Below are 26,536 nucleotides of genomic sequence, written 5' to 3'. Positions count from 1 at the left end.
TAATCATCCTTTTTCATATTTGTCCATAACTATGTCTGTAGGAATTTTACAAAATAATTTAAATTGGATATGATTTTGATAAATTACCCAAGTGTCATTAAGCATTAGACATTTAAATTGAAGTAACAAGATTTATTTCTTGGTGAAACTTAAATGATCACTTTCTCCATCTAAATATCTAAGGTAGCAAGCCATAGTCCATTTATTTTATATTCCTAAGGAGCAAGTGAAATTGGTCTATCCAATAAAGGCAAACATTATAGTAGTTTTACTTTCCATTCATTATAATTTATTCAATTTAAACTTAATATTAACAAAGTTTAAATGATACCAGCATATTAAGAGTAAAGCATAAAGTCAAATATTCTCTTCCAAAAAAAGTAATAAGAACTAAGGAGTAATAAAACCCAAAATGTGTAAATTTTGTTGTAAAAAAGAGGGGAAAAAGTGCTCTAAATGATACAACTGCAAGTGTGTTAAGGGGTGCTAAATAGATGACCATATTAATGTTTTTGGTTGGATCATGAGCACAACTGTTTGCAGTCTCACTGTTTGGATGTCCACTGTGTATGTTTTGATACTGTGACTTGAGCAACTATCTCTAAGATGATAATGTGTAATCTATTAACTGGTGATTTCTTACTTTTTTTTTTCTTTTGTAGTTCTGTATTACTTGTACCCTTACACCGCTTTGTTTTGTCTTGTTTTTTCTCTTTTTCCTTTTAAATAAAATTTTAAAAAACATTAAAAAAGAGTAAAGCATAGCAATTAAGTTAAAAGAAACAGTTTAAAAAGACAACTTACATAAGAAGTAAAAATGCCACTAAGGAATACATGCATTCTAGTTGGCTATATATGAAAAAATTATGTCTTCTTTCTTTTTATTATTTAAATAAACATGATTAAGTTTATGCCTGCTTTCAAAATGGAGAAACAGTTTAGTTCTTACTATTGAAAAGCAGCTGTCCCAAGATAACCTAGACAAAAGACATGAAATGACATTCTGAGGACTGTAGACACTGGGCAAGAGAAGACTGTGGTCCTTGAGAGACGGATGGAATTGATGTGACTACTACAGTTTTGAAAGAATTTCCAGGCTGCAGTGTGGAAGGGCAAGGGATCAGAGCCAGGTGCATTCACTGAGTGGAGGAAATAGAACTCAGTCCAGGAAAATCAAGGCCACTCTAGTTGATAGGCAGAGTACTGAGAAGAGATAGTGGTACAGAAAGAGAGAACTGTGGAGACGATATCCCTTGTGTGTTACTGAAAATTCCCGTCAGAGCAAAGATACTGGAATAAGTACTTGTTCTTTCAAGACAGACTATACAACCTCACAGTTTGTAAGCTATTGCATAGAAAACTCAGAAAATATTGCTTCAGTGTTGAAGATCAATTTAGCCTGAATTTCATCCCTACTCAAACCTACTTAAACACCATAAAATAAAAACCTGAAATGATCAAGCTCCTTTCCAGTAACAATTGCCTCCTAGAACAAAACTTAAGTGTATTTAAAGAAGTGTAAAAATACCCAGTACTCATCAGGATAAAATTCCTGATGTCTGATATTCAATCAAATATTACTTATTTTAAGAAAGCATAATCTACAATGTGAATAATAATCAGCAAATAAAAATTGTCTTATTTTTGAATTTGCATAGGATGACACTGAGAATGTTAAGCTATACCACATATGTTGAAATAGGGAAATGGATACACAGAAGTAACTTTTAAAGAAATAGAAATTTTAGTGACTACCATGAAAAATACACTAAATAGGATTAATGGCAGATTAAACATAGCAGAATAGTGCTTTATGAACTTGAAGACATAGAAGTTGAAACTATCACAGGTGAAACAAAAGAAATAATTTTTGAACAAGTGAAGAATAAATTTTCCTTTGAGAGATAAAGGAAAATAGTATGATTGTTTGAGATATATATGTTGAATTTTTAAAATATTGGCTGTCTAGATAGAATGATCAAAAATGAAGATAGTTACATGTGACTAAAATGGAAATATCAATTTGAGTGTTGTCAGTATATAGATGAGACTTAATGGTGTCTTCAAGAGACTACATTTGATGAACATAAAATCTCTAAACTGAAACAATAGGAGAATAATGCAAATGGCACAGCCAACAAAAGCAAAAGAAATGGAACAGTTTAGATGGTAGTGGAAAAACAAAGAGCAGGGGGACTCTGGGAAGATGGTGGACAGTAAGCAGCAAAGTTTAAAGCCTCTATGAAAGAAACATCCCAGATGCTGGAATATAACATTCTGGAGAAGACCAGAAGGAAACAAATGGATGCCCACAACCCAGGAAGAAACTAAAGTGAGAATTGAAGCCCGCAGAGAGAAAATACAGTAGCCAGAGGCACTTTCACAGGAGCCAGTCCCACTGTGTGAAAAGCACCAATGGAATTTGGAGATGCACATTCACAGTGAAGCTGAAGTATGGCAGCCCAAAGGCCTTGGCGGAAAGGTGGTGGTGGAGGGGAACAGTAGATGGGAGAACTGCACTGGCTGATGGTGAGTGTGGGGGAATTGGTCCTTCTGTGCAACTGGGTGATTGGCTGGGTGTCATTTTGGAGTCAAGCAGGATAAGTCTGGAACCAGAACTGCAGCTGCCTCCACTCAGGCCCTCCTAGCACAGAGAAGATTGGTGAGAATTGCTTAGACTGAGTCCTGCCCTGTGCTCAGTCCAATAACCAAGGCCAAGGTTTACCTAAAGCTCTCCCTAACTGGCCCCGACCACAAGGTACACACTAACATGGTGAAGAGCCCCAGTGGTTAACCAGCTCAGAAGGGAGGGGACAGCCTTCCCCACTCCTGCTTATACTCCAGTAGTCACCTGCAGATTGGGGAAAGCAGCAATCCCTAGCCAGCAAGCTTCTTAGGAATTACAACCAACACAGTAAGTGCCAGAGACCCCACTACCCACTTGTCTGAAAGAAAGAAGGCATATGACAAGAGGAAGAAACAAAAGGCCGTCTCCAACCTCCAACCCAAGCAGTACTGGCCCAGGAGAGGTAAACACAGAAGATATTGGGAGGTGCACACCTGCAGTTTGTGAAGCAACAGCAACTGATATAAAGAAACAACTTTATGAAACTATAAAGCAACTTAAAACAGAAATACTATTACAAATATAGGAAGATATAAGAAAAATAATAAATGAATGCCAAGCACTTCTCAAAAAGACAAAGATGGGAGAATAGAGGAGCATAGGAAAAGGAGGGAAACTTTCAATGAAGAATATAAAAAAAAAATTAGAATACATAAAACGGGTTCAAAGAGATTACCAGGAAGTTAAAAACTCCATTAAAAGCTGGCAAAACTGCTTGAAAGTAACTAAAGATAGACTATCATCAAATCTTGAAGACAGGTTTGCAACTTTCGGTTGGGAAAGGAAAGATCTCTTAAAAATAACAAGGAACCAGGAAGGAACAATACAAAGGCAATATATGACAAGAGGATCAATAACTTTAGAATAAAAAATGTGAGTGAAGTATCAGGGGTAAACACAAATGAAATACAAAGCCTACTTACAGAAATAATTAAAGAAAACTTCCCAAGCACAGGAAAAAAGGAAATGATATTCAGATACATGAGGCATACAGAATGCCAGCCAGCTACAACCAAAATAAATCTACACTCAGACATATAATAATCAAGATTCCAGGAATTCAACAGAAGAACAGAATATTAAAAGCTGTCAGAGAAAAGAAAAAGACCACCTATAAAGAAAAACCCATCAGAATTATGACAGACTTCTCAACACAAACCACTAAATCAAGAAAAGTTTGGAGCGATGTATTTCAAGCCCTGAAAGAAAATAACCTCCAATCCAGATTGATGTACCCTGAAAAACTATTTCAAAATTAGTGGAGAAACAAGATGCTTCCATGACAAAGAGGAACTGGGGGAATTCATGACCACCAATTTAACCCTACAAAAAATACTGAAGGAATTCCTAGAGAGAGAGAAAAAGGAGCATGAGAAAAAGGCAGAGAGGGCTCACTGAACTGAGCAGACAGTGGAATGAAGGGGAAAAATGGCAGAAAAATAGCATGGCAAAGATGGTGCAGAAAGGGATGGCCATAATCACTACTATAGATGGCCTCGATACACTAACAAAAGAAACACAGGAAGAGTGGATCAGAAGATAGGGTCCATCAAGATACTTTATATAAGAAACATAATTAACCTCAAAGAGGGATTATAAACTGAAAGACTAAGAGGAAAAAATAATGTTTTATGTGGCAGGGAACCAGAAAAAAGTGGGGGTAACTCCCCTATCAGCTGCAGATTGGTTGGAAAGACATAACACTTTTATGCAATGGAGAACTACTCAGCTATAAGGAAGGAAAAGCTTGAGGCTCTTGTAGGTAAACAGATACAATTTGAGATCATGCTCTAGAGTAAAAATGCTCAGAATCATGTAGATAAATAGCGGGTGGCTTCCCTAATCTAAAAACTAAAGGAGTTAGTGGAATACAAAATGTACAATTCACCTTGGGAAGGTGAAAGAAGAGGAACTGTCTAAAAAGGGAAGTCAGAGAACATTGGTAATCTTCTATCATAATTTGAAGCCCATATTGTTTTCATTGCTCTGTTTAGTTTGGTTATATTCTGTTCCAGTTTGGCTACTTGTACTAGATTTGATGGCATGGACAGCTATTCCAAGATAGCAGGATATACTATGATAACCGTTTTTGATTTCCTTTTAACTTAATTTGAAACCCTGTATTGCTTTCACTGTCTTGTTTTGACTGATTTTATGTGAATCTGTTTTATTTTATCACTGTCTTGTTTTGACTGGCTTAACTCAAATCATTTTTTTTTTTTTATAGTATCAACTTTGAGGGTGTCGGCAACTACTCTGAAGACAATAAGATTCACTATGATACCCATTCAGGTTTGACTGTTATCTTCTTTTGGAGCTCTATAATGTCTCCAATTTTTTGTTTTTATTGATTTTTTTCTGTACTGTTATGTTCAATTTTATTATGCCAGATGATATAGGCAATTCTACTGAAGATAACAAGAACCATTATGGTAACTACTGTTGTTCACCTTGTATTTTGGTTTTAAGTCATGTACTATGAGCATCTTTTTGTTTTGACTCACTCCATTTTGTTTACTCTCATTTGGTTTTGTTCTTTTCCAAAAACAAACAAACAAAAAAAGCATGATGTCCTGATGTCAAGAGTATGTATAACTTTCATGAAGGAACAAGATTGTTCATGTCTGATTAATGCCATAGAGTGACCTAATATTAAGAAAACTAAAAGTTAACCACTGGATGTAGCCATATGAAAGTCACTGGGAAACATTACATGAATGCTTGCTAAAGAATAAAAAGATCAAAGCCAGATGAATGAATTTAGGAAACAATAATGAAAAAATTGAATATTAAGAGTATAAATGCTCTTTGATACTTCATTATAATAAGTAAAAGTAAGTGAGAGAATGTCTTGGGAGTAAAGAAAATGCATTTTGCTTTTAAGAGGAAAAAATTTTGTCTTGGGTATAAAGCTGATAGAAATATTGTGTTCAGTTGCATTGAGTCATGGATAGAATATATGAACAATTGTATTTAGCAAGGCTTGGGATTTTAAAGGAATGTGTCAAAGTGATCAGAAACAACAGGTACATTTCGCAATTATTTGTGAAATTGTATTTATACAACTCTCTATGGGAATTGTTAATATACCAGAGTTGTTGACAATGTAAACCTTTCATTTTTCAGAATGTTTAGCATTGAATCTACCTCCACTGCTAAGAAGTGTAATGATGAGCAAATTAATTAGCTTCTCTATTCCTTGAAATCCTCCTCTATGAAATGTGTTTATAAGTATACACACACACACACATGTGGTTATATATATAGGTGGTTATATATATATATAGGTAGTTTTATATATATGTGTGTGTGTGTGTGTGTGTGTGTGTGTGTGTGTGTACATACATAACCATTTAAGGAATGAAATAAACCAGTTAAGGAATGAAATAAAACAATGTATGGAAAACAAAATGCAGTATCTCAAACATATAACCTATAAAATGTTTAATTGCATGTTTTATATGAATTTTATTTGTAGTCTATTACTCATCACACTTAATATAATTGAGCTCTTCTTAACAATATGAATCTGCAAGAATATTTATAAAATTTATGTTTTACCTATCATTTGTGTTCCAAAATTTTTCCCATGTTATTTTGTTTCCAATTTTTGCTTTTCGCTGCTTTGGATACATAAAAGTTTTACGTTATATGTACTCAAGTCTACTGATGTGAATTTGGGATATCCCTTAACTGCTTCTAAAATTTGAAATAATTTTTCTCATGTGTTACTATAAGTACTTCTTTGTTACTGCTAGATTTCTTTCAGTATTTATCCATTTAATTAGGTTGGACATTTTTAAAAATGACAAACATTTATGAAGGGAATAGGCCATAATCTTGTTTTCTGTAATCTACATTGCCTCCTTTCATTGTAGGAATGAGAAAACAGATTAGTAACTTGCCAACTTCTAAAGGGAAAATACTGAAAGAGGTGGAAATTATCCTGCCCTTCTTGTGGTTTAACTTCTTTACAGAAAGAAAAAATTAGGATTGGGTTGTAGCTTTATAGTAGTGTTGCAGAATTTAAGAAATGGGGTGACTGCTAGGAAGCAGGAGAATTCTATTAAGTGCACGTGAATCAGCTGGACTTCTATACGAAAGACTTAGTGCCAAACAGAAGTTCCAAGTTTTTTATAGGTGACCTGGAATCAGCCTGTTTAGAGGCAGGAAAGCAGGTGGGGTTACAGACAAAGGCAGTTATTCACACAGTAATAGTTTTGTAACCTTTTGAATCTTGGGGACAGGATGTAATAAACCTGGATGTATGGATGATAGGGGATGTTACAGGAATCTTATCAGGAACAGAGCAGAGGTCAGCCTTGAAGGAAAGCGGATCTCAGTGGGAACAAGATATCACAGGACTCTGTTTACAGGAATATGGTTGTCTACCTTATCTGTAACCTCATAGGCTTAAGGAGAGGAGTTCAGGGCAGAATTAAGATTGGTTTTCTCTGATTTCTGGGGGAGTCCTGAGAATTGAACTGAGGACCTCATGTTTGCCAGGCTTGTGCTGCATCACTGAGCTATATCCCCTCACCTCCTGATTTCTGCTTTAGTGGAGCTCCAGATTAGCATGTGAAAGGGCCTAATTTCTTTTCTCAGCACTGCAAAAGTGGGAAAAATAAACAAAAATACAAAGTGAATAACCAACAAAAAATGTCAAAATAAAAAATTGTTAAAATAGTGTTTTAAATGGGACACGAACGAAATAAAGGTGAATATGGAAAAGACAGGAGGAAACTTCTTCCTGAAATTTGGTCAAGTTTGTATTCTAAAAGGTGAGGTTGAACAGAAGGCTGGAAGCATGAGGAGAAACTTTATGGGAGTAACAGCATTACTCACAGAATACTCAGCAGCTAAAAATTAGGGAGAAAAATAGATTATTTAAGTCAGTGAAATCACAGAGGGTGAGATGGGAGGAGATGAAGTTACATTTGTGCAAGCAGATTCTACATATCATAGTAAAAAGTGGTCATAATTGCAGCTCGTATTTATTAATCAGAATGTACTATTGAGCTTTTAAATTATAAAGCAAATAATCAAGTACATTTTTACGAATGACTATTGAAGTTTGGATAGCTCATCAGAAACCATTTTTGTATAAAACAAAAATAATTTTTGATTTTATAAACATTCTATTTTGAAACTAATGTTTTCCAGGAGAACTGCTATTATTGTTATAGTGGATGACAGTTTCTTAAAATCAAAGTTTGTTAAAAATCAAGGGCCTGGGTTTAGTTCAATGGCATAAGTGTCTTCCTGGCATTCATGAGGTCGTGAGTTCAATCCCAGCGCAAAAAACCAAAAACAACAACAAGAAAAAACCAAAAACCATACATTTTACACAATAAAAAGGTAGATTTTTAGAGGTTTTAATAATCCTTATCCAGATAGAGCCTGACTAAAATTGTTAGTGTATTTTTCTTCACCGATTGACTACTGTAGGAATAAAAGCTACAAAATGATGGTTGATTTTATTTATAATACTAAATATCTTCTGTGAAAGAAATGACTTATGTAACTCTTCAATTGCTCCAGAAAATATTTGTTTTGAGATGTTGGTTTTTCTTAATTTTTAAAGGTTTTGGAATGTTCTAAATTACTCTCATTAACAGAATTTTACCCAACTTAAAATTATCATTGCTAATATTTATTGAATACTTACATGTTGTAGACAGTGTTATTAGCACTTTTAATGCATGAACTCTTTTATTTATCATAACCTTATGTTAAAAATATTATCTTTATGACTTTTCTTCAGTTAAGAACACTGAAATTCAGACAATTTAAGTTATTTTATCAAGGTAATAAATATTGAACCTGAAATTCAAACTCAGTTAAAATATTGATAATAGTTGTAAATTGCCTCCTTTATTACAATCTATTTATATAGTTTTTCATTTTTTCTTCTTATCCTGGTTTTGATAATATTTGATTCATTTTAACTGATCATTTAAAGACTACTACTTTTTGTGTTAAATAAAATGATGACCTATTTATTCAAATATTCTCTTACGGTGAAATATAATTTAGATTGCAAAGTTCTTTTTGGATTTTCATTTTCATCCAATGAACAGTAAACCTAGGCAGTCATTTTAATCACTTTGTCACTGTCGGCTTAGTGACAGACTTTCTCCCTTGGTGCTCATGAGTCTGACCTGCAAGTAGATGATGTTAGAGAACAGTGTACAGGAAATGGCTCCTTGAGACACGGACATTACTGAGTAATGAGTAGGAGTTTGATGGGGAACACAATGATGTGAAGTATTATGAGTATAGCTTGGGTGTTGCTAGGTACGAGAGCACTGTGCAGTAGGTGGAGCATAAATTGCTAAAGTGATGAGATATTTATGTTGAAGAGATAAGCAAATGTCAAGTCATAGTGTTCTGTAAGTTAATTATGAAGTGTGTATTGTTCTAAGTACTTTGGGTTGACAGCAAGCGTTCAATTTTCATATTTTCACATTAGAATCATTCTGACTAAGGTGGATTAATGGAAAAATGAGGGAGGGAAAGAAAAAATTGTGACATCAGTTTAGGTGATTCATGTAGTGGTGCTAGAAAAAAATATTACCTTAATTAAATATGGGAAATGCATTCATAAATGCATAAATAAGTTTGAGTGCCATTTAGGATGATGAATGAACAAAACTCAGTGGGCCAATCAAATATAGCTCATAAAACGAAAAATGAAATCATAAAATTTATGATTTTGTAAACTCCGCTTATAATACTTAACAACACTAGATAAACTAGGAAAGCATAGGGAATATATATTTGATTATAGTGGGTGGGAGGAGATAAAAAGTTCATTCTTTGTGGGTTTAAATAAGTTCTTCAGAGTCCAAATTTCCTTATAATGGTGTGAGCTACTTCTAAGGATTTGGGAATGTTAAAGGATATAATTGGCATGTACTTTGTCATGTTTTTTATCCTGTTGTTGGTTTCCTGATTTTCCCCCTTGTTTAATTGCTTGAATGACACAGTGATTTCTTTCTGTTGTTGTATGGGGAACTGTGGTCATTTTTGTCTCTAATATGTCTTTAAGTACTCTTTCTATGGTTTGCTTAGCAAACATGAATGTCTTCAGTTGTTTTGTTATGGAACTATCTTATTTCTCCTTCAAATTTGAAAGAAAGTTTTGCAAGGTACATCAAACTAGGTTGAAAGTTGTTTTCTTTCAAGGATTGAAATACTTCATTCCACGCTCATCTTGACTTGAGGGTTTGTGCTGAAAAGTCTGCCATGATTCTAATGGGCTTTCCTTGATAGACGAGTTTCTGTCTTTTCTCTTTAACAGTTTGTTTCAATCCTTTTTTTCTTTTAAAAATTAAAAAAAAATTAAAAGATTTTGGAATAATCATAAAATAGTTGTAGCATGAAACAATGGAAGGGGATGTATCTGAGAGAGATAAATGAGTTCTCACACCTTAATATGAAGGGACAGTCACTTACAAAAAGAGCATTAATACATATATCATAAAATGATATCTAAAAATGACAGAGAAGGATCATTGTTAAAACTTTACTACTAATAGGAAACATTTCAGACACTGAAGTTATTTCACATCCTCAGCATTCCAGAGTTGAAATTTGGAGTGCATCCACCTAGGATTGGGTAGACTGTTTCTGGACACACCATTCAAATATGATGATTTTGCTAGTATCAGAAAGTAAAAGTTGTATGCTGGGTTTTATCATGAACTAGACATGACTGTTCCTAAATCTAATGAAGAAGAGCCAAGATGGGATGACTCTTAGACAACATTCAACCATGGGTTACCGTGGTCCCTAACAGGGTTTAACCCTAGGGAACGTAGAGGCATGAAATTTTTGAATGCAAGAGTTAGAGCAGTCTGAAATTACAAATTGCTTTGTCTTTATGTTACAATCAAGAAACTCAAGTTCTTATATTTTACCTCAATTGAACTTCAGCCTCAATATAATCAAGAGCAAGTAGACTTAGTAATAAATATTTCAAAAATATTGTGTGAATATTGCATATACATAAAGGTTTCATATTATGCAAAACTAAAAATGTGAGTGCCTTAATGTAGTTTCTATTGCTCTATTTCTCCCTTAAGAAAAGATGTCATTTATTTATTTATTTACTTATTTAGAGACAAGGTCTCACTATATAGTGCAGGCTGGCCTTGAACTCGTGGTAATCCTCCTACCTCAGGTTCTTGAGTGCTAGGATCACAGGTACACACCACCATGACCATTGCCATTAATGGTTTTAAAAATAAGTCAGAAAAACAATGTTTTTGCTCTTTGTTTATCATTATTAATTCACTCACTCATCATACATTTAAAAAAATCAGTACTTGTTTTTTCAGTTACATTTTTGAAATATACAGAATAGTGTGTACTGGGTCATGCTTGTCTTTCACTTGCACAAGAGTGCTGGATTTGATGATTTTAGGGAGCATTTATCAGTATGTTTAGCTTTCTCACTCTCTCAACATTGCAAGTAATCAATGAACAATTGTGTATATAAAATTCCCAGAAATATATTTGCTATGATTTAGATCTAAAGTGTACCCTCAAAGTCTCATGTTGGAAAGATGAATGAATCCAGAGTAGCTACAATCGTCATCTATGGATTCATTTCTTAGTGAACTCATATGCTGTTAAGAAGTATAGAGTGATTGGCAGCCAGTCTTTGGAAGTATAACTTGGAAGGGTGCATTCTTGCATCTGGTTCCTCCTTTCTCTATCTGCTTCCTGGCTACGATGGGTTGAGCAGCTGTCCTCTCTACCATGGCCTTTCAGCCTTGGAGCTCCATGATCGTGGACTGAAACTCTGAGCCAAAAAAAATCTTTCTTTCTTTCTTTAAATTTTATGTGTTGGGTATTCTGTTTCAGTGACTGGAACATGGCTAAGAATTTTTTTAAGCCAACAACTTTATTGTAGCATAAATGAATGAATTTTTTTGGAATTATCATTATGTTTTGTCTTGCTCCAACTTACTCATTTTACAACAAATGCAAATATCAGCAAAGAAAACAGTTGGATTGATGCAGGGCAATGAAACTCCCAACCTATTATATGTTCAGTATGAGTCCATGTTCTCTACAATCAAAGAGTGAATTTTAGGAACAATGGAGTTAAGAGAACAATAAATTTATTGAGAGAAAGAAAGCTTCTATCAGAGAGAGACAGAAGGGGCCCAGAGCAGGTGGGGCGGGGAACCTCTTGTCTTTTCTAAGGAATTTTATGATGTAAAAGTGAGACGGGTGCAAGATGGGGAAAAGCTGGGAAATTGCAAGGTGGGCATGAGGTGGGACAGAACTATGGTTAACCAATAAGATTAATTGCTCAGTAAAATTGACTAAATCAGGCACCAATGGAAACAAGTGTAGCAAGCAGCAGGTTCAAAAAGCAGTGCCTCTTCCCTTAGGGGTTTGGAATAGTGACTCTTGGATTCCTCAAGGTGATATAGACCTACTTAGAATATCAGTCCTTGGAATATGGATGCAGTTGTTTAATCTTTTGTCTTGAGGCCTGGCCCACAGCAGGAGGTATCTATCTCCCCCACAGGTGCAAGGTATCTGGGCTTCTGCACTGGCTCATTATAGGACCTAGCCCTGTCTGACTGCATATAATATTTCTATCTAACTCAGTTGCCAGTAACAAGATGATTAAATAATGTTTTCAACTGTATTTTCTGAAGGAACAGGAATTTAAGCCAAGTCATTGCCTGACGTTTATTTTGGCCTTGCCTCACATTTGTGAGTCTTGCCAGCCTGAGGCATATCCATCTTTTTTTTTTTTTTTTTTTTTTTTGGCTGGATCTAAAGGTAAATCTTGCAGTGGTGAAAAACTCTCAAGGATGAAGTGTCATATTTTATTTGTGCATATGATTTCATTGTTTTGAAGGTCTCACATTATGTGATATTTTTTGTTGTTGTTGGCTTGTTGAGCAGGAGTATCAGATAAAATGTGGCATGTTTAGGACTGTAATTTATTTACTTCTCTACCTCTAATCTACCAATTCCTTGATTACTAATGATTTTACCCCCATCAAGTGCCTTTAGGCTATTTAAAAAACTTCAGCTAAAAAAAAATGAAAGAATAAATAATGCTCTTAATTATTAGAAGATTATATGTACTTGGTAGAATATGTATCTATTAATATCACTGAATCCCTAGAGTAATGCTTCAAATTAGGAATAACTATTTTTACAGATTAGGAAAAGAAGTCTAGGAGGATTATGTAATAATTTAAAGCTCCACAGGATCAAATTTAGAGTTAGCATTCAAAACCTTCCTGCTTCCACATTTCTCAGATTTTCTTTTTGTTTGGAATTTCACAGATAAGGCTCATGCATTCTCTTTCTGAAACATTTGATAATAATTATAATTTTACATTGTGCTTTCTTTGTAAAAGTGACTAGCTAGGTATTTTACTCACTTCCAACCTATATTGTAGGTCCTAACATTGTTTCCTTTCCTTATATAAAAAGAGAGCTTAGATAATTCATCAGCTAAAATAATGGCAGAACTGAGATTTGATTTCAGTAAATTATTTCAACCTCACAGAAAGTTTTTAGAATTAATTTGCTCCAAATATTTAGTAAATAATTCTGGGAGTTTCCAATCTTTGAGTTTACACAGGACTACATTCCCACAGGAGTCCTGAGTTTGGAATTTTGGGCTTGAACTACTTTAAAGAAAACAATACAGGTGGAGGGGTGGATAGCTTAGTGGCACGGGTGCCTGCCTGGCAAGTGTGAGGTCATGAGTTGGATTCCTGGTACTAAGACAAAAACAACAACAACAAAAGAAAACAATACTTATAGACATGGTATATCATTAACTATATAACAGATTTCCTAAAGTAGCGAATATAAAGAAGAAATATCATTATTGAATTTATAGCATCATTCAATTCAATAAAAATTTAAAAGTAGAATGGATGCATCAGCTTGTAACTTAACTTCCTTCTAAGTTAAACATACTTTTGTTTAATCAAAATATTTTGATAGAGCCTATTTAGCCTAAAGCAAGAAATACATGGGGCCAGGAATGATGTGGCGAAAAAGTTTCTCCACTCAGTCTGCATCAGACAACCAAGCACTTGAAGATAAAGGAAGGGTCTTAAGTGTCCCGCCGACTGCAAGGGGAGATAGGAGTTTTATCTGAATTACAAAGGAAAAGTAATTTTAGCTGGTTGAAAGCCTTGGACCATATCAACTGACATTTTTGTTTTTGTCCAGAACCATAGACAGGTCTTTTAATTCAGAAACAGCTCGTTTTGTAAGAATTCTCTGTCTGATTGAACACCATTGGCAGTCAGCCAAAGAGTACAATGGATAACGTACAGGAGTAGTTTTACTCCTTGTCACATATATTTAATGGTTTAACCATTCAATTTCTCTTTTATCATGATACATGTCCTTGGATTCCTTACAATTGCTCAAAGTACAAAAACTAATTCTACACATATCATGCATAATATAACATTTATGAATAAGATGTCAGAACAAGCCCTTAAACTGTCAGGCAGTTTCTAAGTTGAGTGTCTTGGAGAAGTTTTACAATTCTTTGTTAAAACTCTCTAAAAAAACATTTAAAATAGAATTGTAATTTAATTGTGTGCAAATATTGATTATTTTCATGATCCATCATACTATCTGAAAAACTTGTGTGCACTTGCGTATATTTTATATCATACATAAGTTTTTCATAGTTTTTAAGAGTACTTATAAAGTACATGTGTTTAACTTTGTAAGAATATTTTTAAAAACAGAAATAACAGTATTTATTTAGTAGTACTTAAACATGCTGAATACCCCAATACACACCAGAGTAGACAAAATTATTGTGATACAGTCAGGAAGTGAACATCATATAGCAGTGTTCAGATAAAGAATAAGCTATTAGAGTATTCTGGTGCAATAGAGGAGCAAAAAGTACAAAATGAACAGATTTATTGAGTTGAGGATGTGGAAAGGAGCACACAACCCATTGCAGCTGGGCTGTCTCCTTCAACCAGACACAGAGAGGCAGAGGGTTATAAGACCACTGATTGAAGTGGCTCATGGGGCATTTACCGATGATGTGTGAGGAGCCCGTTGGAATTCTCTGTGCATGCAAACAGGAAGGGAGTTGCAATTAGAGCTGAAGAAGAAGCAGGAAGTATTAAGCATGGTAAAAGTTCCCTCTCTGGCCTTCCACCACATTAGACCACCACCATAATTGTTCAATAATTTATAGTAGGGCAAAAACTTTTCATAAACAAAATCAAATCCAATTTTATGGATAAATATAATATCACTACTTTAGTATAAAAGTTGGCAAAACTAATCCATATGTTAAAGTATTTATAGTTCATTTTAAAATTAAGTAGGGTTGAAGAAAGGATTTTAGATGCTAATGTTTTATTTTATTTGGCTACATAAGGATGCTTTATGTCTGCAAATTCATTAGGTTATATAGTTTCTATTTATATTTCTGTATAAATTTTATTTCATAAAATGATTATATTAAAGTTTTATATATATATATATATATATATATATGCATTTATGTTTGCATACACATGCACAGTATCCTGGATTTATTTTTTTATTTGGAAATTACAATAAAGTTATAACTTTGGAGAATTCTGAGAAAGAGGCTTCCCAATAAGTCCACAATGAATGCTTACCAAGCTAAATCATTTAGCAATAAACGAGGTAATTTTTTTTACCATAGTAACTCTGAGATTTCTCATTTAATAATGAAAACTTTACTTAGTTGTACTTTTGTTGAAGAGACAATTTAATCACTTGGTCATTTAGAGCTTATAACAAAAATATTTGTAAAATAATTGCATATTAATATTAATGATATTAATTTGGTTTTTTTAATCGGTACCAGGGATCGAACTCACGACTGCCTGTTTGCAAGGAGGTGCTTATGCCGCTGAGCTAAATCCCCAGCCCTCATACTAATGATATTTTTAAATGCAATGTTATCATTTAAGTTTTTAAGTCTAATTTAAAAATTTTTTAATATAAAATTTATTTTTAGAAATTCATACATTTACTTTTTGATGTAAAATGGATTTAAAAAACCACAACTCTACAGAATTTTGAAGTTATATAGTTCATGCAAGAATTTTTCTTAAGTTGTTTCTATGGTCCTTAAGATCTAAGAAAGTTTCTTTGTTTTTCAGGAAACATCTCCCCATCTGCTGCAATACTCTGTACTTGTTAAGTTTCAATGAATAATTGGAAAGGAGATCTTTACTTTTGTTTGTGGACATATATTGTATATTCATAGAACTCAGTGCTCTGTGCTTATTATAATATTCGTGTCCTACAGAGATTAGATGAAGAAATTTGAAGTTCCAAGGGAAATACAAGATTTAAAGAATATTTGCATGCAGATGCTGACTTACCATTGATGCTAAGGGTCAGCAATTTCATCTTGAGTTTCCTTTGCTCTTACTTCTAAAGATGTGAAAATGCAGTACTTTCAAATTATTTTTGCTTTTGTTACCTTACACACATGCTCACATGAATTTAATAAATAGTTGTTTTTCATCAGTCAGTGCCTTTCCACCAGATGACTAGGTGTTTAGGATTCTCCTTTCTTCAATAAATTGATCTCAGGGGTTCACTGTTACTTTGCACCAATTTGACCATGGAGACAAGTTTCATATGAGAGATACTTACAGGTCAGTTCACATAACAGTTTTCATTTCCATTGGCAAGCAAAAAATGTACCAAATTGCCAAATCTAATTGCTAAGGAAAGGTAAAATGTAAAGTTCAGTATTATATATGGAAAAATGAGTAAAAGCATTTGGTTATGTTTGCCAGTTGCTTTTACATGCTGGAACTTTAATTATGGCATATGTCCAATAGCAAAGGATTGCAAAAGTATTAGTTCCTGCTGTTTCTGTATAAGTCAAAAAATAAATTTATTAGCTTATAATAAAGCAGTGAAACAGGAGATTACCAGCAATCAAAACAATATCTGAGGCTGAGTGTTTCTGATTTGCAGTATATATCCGAGTCAAAGCCTCTGATGGGAAGGAGTTTGGAGATTTAGAAAATGTGGGGAGGAGGATATAAGCCCATTATTGTCCTCTTCCTTCACATTTCAATAAACACCCTGTATTCTTTTTGCGGTAATGCTGTAACACTTCATTGTCATTTTAAATGACATATGTGATTAGATCAGAAAAGACAAAAAAGCATATCCTTATGTTTCTTTAGCTGTTCTTAGAGAATTCCAGGTAAACATATTTATCTAAAGTTAAATTTAAGATTTTAGAATGGCTTAAGGAAATATTTTAATCCCTAATATAAGAATGACAATTTAATGCAGTATTTTAAATTCTATACAGGGATACCTTGGTTGTCGAACTCAGTTCACTCCAGTTCAAACAAACAAAAAAAATTTTTGAAAACTAAACATATTTTTTTTCAAAAGAAATAATGGAAAACCAAATAATTTCTATTGAGGCCCAAAAGTTACACTTAAATTCCTTTTTCGAGGACTAACAAATTTCACAATGATTTCTTTCTTTAACTCTGTCATGATTCTCAGTTTTCCTCTTAACTTTAGTGCTGGTACTTTTATAAGCAGCTGAGTTAGCTAGAAATATTACAGGCAGTAAGACAGGGCTAGGTCTTCAAAGGAGCCAGTGCAGAACCCCAGGTGCCTGGTAACTATAGGAGACACAGTTGAAACCTGCTGTGGGCCAGACTTCAAGACAAAAAAAAAAAAATAATAATAATAATCAAACAAATGCATCCATATCCTGTGAACTGATATTCTCTATCACCCTGAGAAAGTCAGGAGTCACCTGCTGCCAACCCCCTACAGGAAGAGTCAGTACTCTGTAAGAATGCCACTTTCTACATGACTTGCTTCCCCATCTGTCCCCAATTTAATCAATTTTATCTGAGCAATTCATCTTACTGGTTAACAATAGTTCTGCCCCGCCTTATGCCCTTCTGCCTTGTGAGTTTCCAGTTTTCTCCTCTCTGAACCCATCTCACCCTATGATTTTACTCTAAAAAAGTCCCTTGAAAAGACAGTCTTTGATCACCTGAATGAGATCCCTTCTGTCTCTCTCAGACAGAAGCTTTCTTTCTCTCAGTAAATATATTCTGTTCTTAACCTCCAATGTTTCTAAAATTCATTCTTCGATTTTAGAGAACACGAACTCCTACAAGACGTATAGTAGGTGGGAGTTAAATTCCCCTAAATCAGTACCACTAACTTTCTTTCGAGCCATGGTTATGTTATATTTTATGCAAATAATGCAGAGAAAGAATAAAGCACACTGACAGATGTTTTAACACACTAACGCAAGCATGATATTTTGTCTGGACAAGTGGCGCCGATCCAGAAGCTTTGCATCTGGATAGTGGTGCATCACGTGACTCAGTCCCATCGAGGTTTATTCAAGTCAGATTTTCAGATCTGCTAATGCATAAACATTGAAACAGTGAGCAAAGCTTTTTTTTTTTTTTCAAATTTTGCTGTTCAAGTAGTTCAAAGTTTGAGCTTCCAGCCATTCAATAACTGAGGCATCACTGTATTTATTGTACAATCCTGAGATTGTTAGGGAAAGAAGGGTGAACAAAATTTCTCCCTCTTTTCTTTCTGAAACAAATCACTCCCATATATATTTTCAAACATTTTCAAATAAAATATTTGAGAGATCATTATGCATTTAGATATACATTTACTTAGTTTTAAAAGAATACATGTTTCTGAGAATAAAGTGTCGGCAAAGAAAAATAGCTAATGTCTTTAGTTATGAAGTACCAATCTCCAAGATTTGAGCTACATGTGTGGATGCTCTTGATATGGAGAGATCCCAACCCTACAGCTTTATAAGGTCACAGCTGGCACAGGTTCCACAGACTCTAGCCACTCCACTTACAGCAAACTGTTCTTACAGCTGCTCTCACGCAAGATTTTTACCTTGAGCGTTGACCAATTCCATGAGGCTACAGAATCAAAGCATTGCCAGCCTTTCTGTTTGTCCTGCATGCCATTTCAGTCACATTGGACACAGTATTCATGGTATTTTGTTCTGGTTTCAGCTGTCTTTTGTCTTGGGTCTTACAGGTATTGCTCCTTTTGTCCTTCAGAACTTTTGTCCAATATAACTGCATTAAAAGCAGTCTTTCAATGCAAACTAGTCTTTCAGTGTAGTCTTTCTGACTACTTTATATGGTACATTTCCTTTCATTCTAATCACCTCCCAATTACTATGATATTGTTTTTTGTTGTATCTAAAATGTATTAAACTATTTTAATTATATATTCATTATTTATTCTATTCTACGCTTGACAAGAAAAGTGAACTTGCCAATAATGCTTATTGTCAACATGTTTTCATTTCCAGACCCAAGAATAGTGCTCCACATAGTATGAGGTATGGTAAATATTTGTTGAAGGAAGGAAACAGCACGTGATGACTAGTGTACTAGAGAAGCCGATTCTAGTTACTCTTAGTATGTGATTCTGAAATTGATAAATGAATTACACTTCTTGGTGAAAAATCCACTGGAAAAGAGTGATATTTATCGTCAGTGTATATATAAGACACTATCTTCCTATGATGGTCCCCCAGGAAATTGTTTCCTCTCTAATATTCTTATTACTGATGCTGGTAAGACTAGGTTTATATTTCAGGCAACTTTGAATTAATTTGTTGATCTTGATTCAGACAATAATTTAGTGAGGGTAATGCAAAAAATAATTACTAGTATAAATGTCATCATGTCACATGGAAAATTAAGAGTTGTAGTTACCAATTATGACAATAATAATTAAAAATTTATAGCTGTCAGCAATCTAATGAAAACTAAACATTACTGTTTGATGAACTTCATAAGCACGGTATTGAATTCTTCTTTTGCATATGAGACACACTGAGACTTACTGTAAACAGGCACTCTATTGAGGGTCATAGATGCAATAAAGGTTATGCCAGTTTTGTGGTATAGGTTTTAGCAATGCTAAGGTTTGTGCCTTAACCATTTTGCCTAACTTTTTTCATCACTAATAATAGCAAAGGTTTATTGATGATTTCTTTGGAGTAATTCTTATTATACTCAGGAGTGTATCTGCAGCCTTTTTAATTTTTGTCTTTTTTGAAATTCCGAGAGAGGGCATTGCTGATTTGTCATGCTGACCTCACACTTGCAATCCTTTTGGTTATCTAAGCATGCATCAGAGTCCCTGGCTTTTGAGCATTATCTAGTACTATAGAGCCGGATTATGAACACCAAAGTTGGATTTCAAAGTCTATATTTGTAATGTGTGTGCTAAGCTATTTCTTATTATGTTTTTAAAATGTTTACTCTGGCCTTAGATATAAATACAGTGTTACTTAAATTTATTTTGGTTTGCATTATACTTTTTTTTTTTTTTTTTTTTTTGGTACCGGGAATCGAAGTCACGGTCACACACTTGGCAGGCAGGCACTTACGCCGCTGAGCTAAATCCCTAGTCCTACATTATACATTTTAAACATGTTTAATTAGCAAAAAACTTTAATATTACATTAAAATGTTAAAAATGCATAACCATTATAATTTTCAGAGCACATGTATACATCGCATACTTATTGTAAAGAAAAAGACAGAGAGAGAGAGAGAGAGAGAGAGAGAGAGAGAGAGAGAGAGAGAGAAAGAGAAAGAGAGGATAAAAGTAAAATCTCTTGAAATTCTGTCCTTGTAGAGATAACTACTGTCAGAAAATCTTTGGAGCAGAAAAAAAAAATTGAAGTTAATGGCAAAAGAGATAAAAGCTTAGAAAATATAAAAATCTTTTAAACTCTCAAAAACCACCAAAAGGTGTTTTGGTCATCAAAATTTCTGAAACCCCTTAGTCTTCACATGATGTTGTAGACAAAGGTCACTAACTACACTGCATTGCCAGATAGCCAGGCCACTTAACCTGTTACCTCAGGTACTCCTTTGAAATGCAAGAATAGTAAGCCCTAGCTCTCCTTCTGCAGGGCTGTTTAAGGATAAAATTAGATTTTAAGTGTGATAGCTCTCTGAAAAAATTTTTCTTGCTGGGTGCTTCCATACAATTATCTTTTGTTACTCTGCCTTTTGACCTTTTTTCTCACTTGAGAATCATTGTGTCTAAGTTGGGACTCTTTGCCTCTTTCTTTCAATAGAGTGTGTAAAATCACTGGACCACACAGAGTCTAAGTTAGTTTCTCATTCAGTGCTATGATTTCTGGAAAGAAATAAATGGAAAACTTATCAGAGGAAAAATCCAGTCAGAAAAATGCTGGAAAATAATTTGAAGGTGTTGTTCCACAGTTCAATGTGTCACAGGTATAATCTCTCCAGAGCTTGCCAACACCTCTCGTTAGGACTCTGAATACTAAATTGATTATGAACTGAATAACTATCATATATACTACGTGTTTTATACCCAGAGTCTTTTTTCTACCATTTTCCAGTTTATCTTTGAACCCTCCTTGTTTTCATTTAATATCTATTAGCATTGAGTATCTCAAAAAGAAAACACTCAATATCTTATTTGATGGACTATTATGGGACTCTGCTAGGCTCAGTATGGGGCCAGTCTATCAAGCCGCTGAGCCCTAAACAATAGCATATCTCTCCTACACTAACTCCTGGTGCTTGACTTCTGGTCCCCAAACTACAAACTTTCTGTCTTCCCTTTCACTCACGTGCCAAAGGTCCTAGAATCTCTCCCCCAACACCATCCACTTAGGTAGTCTCTACCCCTTGCTTCAAAAGGTCCCTCAGTCCTCTCCCTACCTGATGACCGTCCACTCACCTAGTCTCCATCCCTAACCCAATCCCATAAAAACAACTCCCTAGCTTTATCTCCTCTGAGGGGCCTTGCAATCTCCTGAAGCTTTTCTTATCTCTGTCTTTGTCTCTTAAGTGCACAGAAAACACATTATGAAAGTAATGCACACAAGGATAAACCTTACAGACAGGTTAAAAGAGTGTGTAACACCCATTCCAAAGTAAAATTGTCAGTTCTCTGCTCCTGCATGCTGGACAGACCACAGCTTCTCCAGTACAGCATCAGGCAAGATAGGGTGCAGATGGGAGAGTACAGATTTGGCTGTGTTGGGTGCCTGTTTGCCAGGGATGCTTTCATCTCTGGCAAAGTGTATGTTGTGACTATCATGCTCCAGTATGATTTCACCCATGGCAAGTTTTCACAGCACCATCAAAGCTGAGCACAGGAAGCTCATCACCAGTGGAAAGGCCATCTCCATCTTCCAGGAGCAAGATACTGACAACAGCCAGCGGGCGACACTGTCGTGGAGTCCATGGTGTCTTCACTTCCATGGAGAAGGTCAGGGCTCATTTGACGGGTTGCACCAAAGGGGTCATTATCTCTGCTGCTTCTGCCTATGTGCCCATGTTCCTTAGGGAAGTGAATCACCAGAAGTAAGACAACTCCCTCAAGATTGTGCTTCCTGCACCATCAACTGCTCAGCTCCACTCACCAATGTCTTTCACCACAACCTTGGCATTGTGGATGGTCCCTCTAGGAAGCTGTGTCATGACCACTAGGGAACTGCCAGAACATATTTCCAAGTCCACTGGTGCTGCCAAAGCCATGGGCAAGGTCATCCCAGAGTTCAATGGCATGGCCTTACGTGTGACCACACCTAGGTCATGGATCTGACCTGGCACTTGGAGAAAGCAGCCAAATATGTTGACATCAAGAAAGTGGTGAAGTAGGCATCAGATGGGCCCCTCAAAGGCATCCTGGACTATACCCAGGACCAAGTTGTGTTCAGTGACTTCAACAGTGACACCCACTCTTCCCCTTCGAGGAGGGCTGGCATCACCTTCAATGACCACTTTGTCAGGCTCACTTCCTGGTATGCAAATGAGTTTGGCTCTACCAATAGGGTGGTGGAGCTCATGGTCCACATGGCCTTCAAGGAGTACATGGCCCCATCACCTGGCCCCAGGTGAGACCATGGAGGGGCAGGGAGGCCTCGTCGCAGAAGTCATTGCCCCACTCAGCCCCAGTGAAGAGAATCTCCCCGCCTCCCAGCTTCCACACCAGGCCCTCTGGAGAAAGGGAGGGTTTAGGACCCCTGGCTCACTATGCACCATCAATAAGGCCCACTATACACAGCCAAAAAAAAAAAAAAAAAAAAAAAGTAAAATCATCAAGGTCATTATTAGGTCCCAAGGCCTCAGGTAGTTTCCTGCCATATGGCCCTCTCATATCATTTTAAAACCAGAAAGTTCATTTCTTCAAGGCCAGCAGGAGCATCTCTGATGTTTTGTCTCTTCTTTCATGTAAACTCTGAACTTTTTATAACAGGGACCCCCTTTACTAAGGTAGGAACAAGTCCATCCTTTTTCTGATTAATCCAGTGTCAGCTGACTAGGTGCTTTATCATATCTGCAAATTCATTTTTCTTTGCCATACTCTTTTGGTTAAAAGCAAGCTACAAATTCTACTCACACTTCAGGGAAGGTGTGCACAAACTTCTGATTACTAGTAGGTAATAATAATTGGTGACCCTATTAGAATTCTGAGAACTACAAATTTCTCAGTGTGATCTTTGTATTTGAGTCTGCTAATGACAGTTTTTGAGAAATATTTCAAGTTTTAAAACAATTTAAATAAAGATTTTATTTGTAGAATATTTGAGTTTGTGTCCTGCTAAAACTTTATACTTTTGGTTCAGCATATGTCTCAAATTTTATTGTTACGTTTTTTTTAAATGAGATTTGTTTTCATTATGTTTTATAGTAGATTATTATTTTAATTTATTAATATAAAATATCATTAACAGTATTTCATTAGTAACTTTGAATTATCCAATATACTGTCTAATGAAAAAACTATGAGGAATGATATTTTTGCCTCTTTCACTTTTATTTCTTATTTATTTTTCTCTTGATAAGACACCAGAAAATACAACTAGGAAAATATTGAGAAATGATAATACAGTATTTTTAGATTGTTATATTTCAGTAGTTATTACTTGTCATCAGAAAATATTATGCTAGAAATTAGACTGAATTTATATATTATAGAATCTATCAAATTAACATTTGAGTAAAGAACTTCCTTCAGCAGGATTTGATATCATGTCTTATCAATATTTTTAATTCTAAGAAGTTGATTTTATAGGATTTTAGAAGGCAGAATATAAAATAAAGTGGCCTTTATTTTAAGGATGTGGAGAGAAACGCCATGACTGCTGGGGGCCTGGTTTTTGGGCAGGACACGTGGTGTGGGGGATATACATATAGCTTTGGTCTGGGGTGGTGCCTAAAGGGGCATTGCTGGTGCCCAAATAGCAGATTGGAATTCATTTCTCTCTACAGTTAAATTGCCTAGGGGCGGGGAAAATGCTTTCAAGGTAAATGTCCCTTGGTCCTGCCTCTCACTGCTGTAGTGACCTATCTAGGGCAAAATCCTTTCATTCTACAGCATATTATAACATGTTTTTAAATTTTAGTACATTTCTCTTACTCATGCTGTTGTTTTTGAAGTACCGCTTCAATTCTAATTATGCTAAGTTAAAATTTTACATCAGACTATTTCTCTTCTTCTTCTGATCTTTTCTATCTTATTATCTATCTTTGTTCCTCAGGAATTTATTGTGGAGCTGAGGATGTAGGTCAGTGCTAAAACATCTGCCTAGAATAGAGGAGGCCCAGAGTCCCACCTGTGCATTTTCAAAAAGAAAGAAAGAAAGACAAATTCCACCAAGAATTTTTTCTTTTTCCTATTCTCTTTCCTTCTCGTTAGAAATGTTAGTTTTCTTGTACTTCATTCATTTGTATGAGTCGATTATCATTTCTTTGATGGTGTCTCCTGCCTACAAATAAAACACATTTCTTAGCAAATTATACATTTATCCAGTTGTGTAGAAATATTTCCCTTAGAATCAATCATGGGAAGATGAAATTTAAAATGTTGAAAAGAAAGGTTACTGACTTTTGTACTTTGTATCCTAACACCAGTTTACCCACTTGAAACCAAGTAAATGACAAAAAAAGACACCTGAGTTTATTACCTGCTGTATAAAATTGTTCACACTATGCCTTGTGCACACTGGCTTAGAATATTTTCTGGGCTAATCTACTCTTCATTCATTTCTCTTCCTCTATTAATGCATTTTCAACATTCTTCATTTCAGTAACTTACAGAAAACCACTTCCATGCACTTGTTAAAGGTGTGGATTTTGGTACCAGATTGCCTTTGTTAAATCTGATTAAACTCTGTGTGACTTTGAATGTGTGAATTTAACCTCTCTTTTCCTCATAAAATAGTATGCTTATTATAAGGCTGTAATGATGATATAACCAAACCTATATGCTTTATATAAGCAATGGTGCCTGGCAAAATGTAACAAATTAGTAAAAGTTTTCTGTTAGTCTAAAATAATTTATCTCCTATTACAAAATCCCCACATCTCTGGAAACAAAAAGCTTCTTGGAATTTGTGTGGTAAAAATATCAAACCTGGCTTGACCTCTGTGCATTGGGAGGCAAAATCTGACCCAAATTAAAATGCAATTATTCTTTTATTTACTAATTTCTGTGAATATTTACATCCCTTTCTGAAATACTAATGTTTAAATACTAAATAGTCCCCAAATTCCATTAGGGATGCTACAAAGTATAATATTAGGGGATTTTTTATGTAAAAAAATTTTGTTACTGAAACACATCTGGCCCCAAGGTTTCAGAAAAATGATAACCACATTAACTAGTCCATATTTTGAATATTATATTCTAGAGGAAATCGTCTCTTAATTAAAAAATAAAATAGATAGAAATATTCTTATATGTTGTCATTGTGCCCTTATAGGTTTTTCCTGTTCTAGAACCTTTTACATATTTTATTTGCCTGCAGACTGTGTGGCTGGTCCCATGCTTTAGTAATGATCTGGTGCAGACTAGATAAATAGGTTAAGGAAGTTTTCCTACAAGAAAATAGCAGTCACAGTAATATTTATTTAGTGCCTCAGAGGCTTAGTTTTGATATCAGGAATAATCTTCCCTTGTGTAAGATGGAATGTAGTGGTTGAGACAAGAATATTGCTTTTTGTTTCAATATGAAGGGATTTTGCCTTAATATAGGTAGTATCCATCAGGTGCAGAGGATACTTAGCATCAGGGTACTTTGTACTTTGCAGAAGTATCATTAAGATTCTGTGTTGTATCTCAAAGAAAAAAAGAAAGCGAGAGAGAGAGAGAAAAAAAGAAAGAAAGAAGAAAGATTAAGCTGAAGAATGAAGAAAAAATGATTTACACTCTTTCAAGGAAGCACTATATAAACAGAGAAAGAATAAAAATATAGAAGCCTGAACCTGCAAGATGAGACAGAGGAATCATAACATGATCTCCTTTGACAAGGAAGAGAGGGAGGAGACTAACATGATTCAGAATCAATTGACATGTCTTCTGGAAAGTAATCAATACTAATTAAGAATTTCATTATTCAATAATAAATCTAAAGAGTAAGTGAGATTGTGCTTGAGAAAAATAAACTCAGTCTACACTAATTTAATGACTCTTTTTTTCACCAAAGACTCAATAACCTGAGATTTTCTTTAAATGTAATTTTAACTAACCATAGTTATTTGGTGACTGAGTTCTATAAACTTTGATTTTCTTGTATTATTATTATGTTGCTCAATTCCTGTTTCTTAGGATGACAGGAAACAAAGCAGAAAGTGATTTCTGTCTGAATTGGTGGCTTTAGAAATGCAAGATACAATGAATGTCTGAGTCAGATTATGAAGACCACAGAGGATTAGAACATCTCCCATTGCAGTCATTTTGTGAATAAGATTTATAAAAGTCTAGACTGCTGCCCTCAGGAAAGCTAAGATTACGATTTACCAAACAGTCATTAATACTAATGAGCAGATTATCAGCCTGTTGCAGTAAGAG

At 34.8% G+C, this 26,536-nt stretch overlaps 1 pseudogene; it reads left to right on the top strand.

Annotated features, from left to right (window-relative positions):
* The first annotated feature begins 21,638 nt into the window (after positions 1–21,638).
* LOC111757316 (glyceraldehyde-3-phosphate dehydrogenase-like) lies at positions 21,639–22,581 on the top strand (annotated as a pseudogene).
* Positions 22,582–26,536: the final 3,955 nt, after the last annotated feature.

Source organism: Cavia porcellus, unplaced genomic scaffold (assembly GCF_034190915.1).
Source record: "Cavia porcellus strain 051 isolate PalLab524CR breed Dunkin Hartley unplaced genomic scaffold, mCavPor4.1 scaffold_30, whole genome shotgun sequence".
Classification (NCBI taxonomy): Eukaryota; Metazoa; Chordata; class Mammalia; order Rodentia; family Caviidae; genus Cavia; species Cavia porcellus.
Note: the sequence above shows the minus strand (reverse complement) of the source record. Positions and strands in the feature narration are given on the sequence as shown.